The sequence below is a fragment of the Schistocerca americana genome, unplaced genomic scaffold, assembly GCF_021461395.2.
Source record: "Schistocerca americana isolate TAMUIC-IGC-003095 unplaced genomic scaffold, iqSchAmer2.1 HiC_scaffold_351, whole genome shotgun sequence".
NCBI classification, from domain to species: Eukaryota; Metazoa; Arthropoda; class Insecta; order Orthoptera; family Acrididae; genus Schistocerca; species Schistocerca americana.
In genome coordinates, this window is record NW_025726073.1 from 155,001 (window position 1) to 156,868 (window position 1,868).

The window sequence follows — 1,868 nt, forward strand, 5'->3', positions numbered from 1 at the left end:
CTCGTCGGGGTAACCCAAAAGGACCCGGAGACGCCGTCGGGAGATCGGGGAAGAGTTTTCTTTTCTGCATGAGCGTTCGAGTTCCCTGGAATCCTCTAGCAGGGAGATAGGGTTTGGAACGCGAAGAGCACCGCAGTTGCGGCGGTGTCCCGATCTTCCCCTCGGACCTTGAAAATCCGGGAGAGGGCCACGTGGAGGTGTCGCGCCGGTTCGTACCCATATCCGCAGCAGGTCTCCAAGGTGAAGAGCCTCTAGTCGATAGAATAATGTAGGTAAGGGAAGTCGGCAAATTGGATCCGTAACTTCGGGATAAGGATTGGCTCTGAGGATCGGGGCGTGTCGGGCTTGGTCGGGAAGTGGGTCAGCGCTAACGTGCCGGGCCTGGGCGAGGTGAGTGCCGTAGGGGTGCCGGTAAGTGCGGGCGTTTAGCGCGGGCGTGGTCTGCTCTCGCCGTTGGTTGGCCTCGTGCTGGCCGGCGGTGCAGGATGCGCGCGCCTGCGCGGCGTTCGCGCCCCGGTGCTTCAACCTGCGTGCAGGATCCGAGCTCGGTCCCGTGCCTTGGCCTCCCACGGATCTTCCTTGCTGCGAGGCCGCGTCCGCCTTAGCGTGCTCCTCCGGGGGCGCGCGGGTGCGCGGATTCTCTTCGGCCGCCATTCAACGATCAACTCAGAACTGGCACGGACTGGGGGAATCCGACTGTCTAATTAAAACAAAGCATTGCGATGGCCCTAGCGGGTGTTGACGCAATGTGATTTCTGCCCAGTGCTCTGAATGTCAACGTGAAGAAATTCAAGCAAGCGCGGGTAAACGGCGGGAGTAACTATGACTCTCTTAACAGTAACTATGACTCTCTTAAGGTGGCCAAGTGGCGGCGGTGTGGCTGCATCCGGACTTGGCTTTTCGAAGTGCGGTCTTGATGTAGTCGTGCTGCTGCTGCGAGGTGCCTTCCTTGGGTTATAGTTACAGGGAGAGTGATGCGCAATACATGGGCCTAGCCCTCTTAGCCTCTCCTCTCCTGCGGTCTTCTCCCCTTCTCGTGGGCCCGCTGATTTTTGCAGAGTGGAAGACCGCACCAGGGGCTTGGGGGGGTTACCAGCCCCCCCTCGCATTATCCCTTTATAGTTGGGGGCAGCCGACAAGAAACAAGAGATGGTGGCCCTTCCGCTGAAGGTGCCACCCCAGCTACCCCAGCACCTATCCGGCCAACCGGCCGTAACGAAAATGCGATAGTTTGTGTAGCTCCCTTTGCTTGCAGTGAGTGCCACCGCACTTTTACCACGAAGAACGGTCTCGGGGTCCATCGCCGCCGCCAACACCCTGCGGCCGCCAACGCTGAGATCGTGACGGAGAGGCATCGCGCGAGGTGGACGGAGGAAGAAGTCCTGTCGCTCGCCAAGGCAGAGGCCGAACTGTTCCTGGAGAGGGACGCCCGGTTCTTCTTTGTAAATCAAGAACTTACCAGGATGTTCCCCGACCGAACGCTTGAGGCAATCAAGTGCCGACGGCGGCAAGCTGCCCACAAGCAGCTTGTCCGCCAATTCATGGAGGCACTTGAGATCGGTCGGGGTGAAGAGCCGGCGTCCCGCCGTGGAGCAGCGAGCTCGCTGCCTGACGCGGGCGAGGCCGCTGCGCCGCCCGTCGACGCAGCCGAGGACTTCGCGGCCGACACCACCGGGCCGCCGCCGGAGGGGCCGACTGACGCCGCCATCTGGGAGCATCTGGCGGGGCTACCTGCTTCCGCCCAGCGTTTCTCTGCCCTGGATCGAGTCATTGGTCTGGGGCGGGGCACGCCGCCCGATGTCATCCTGGGCATGCTCCCGGATGCCCTTGCGTCGGTCGGGTCCAGGGGGGAGAGGTCGATCACCAGG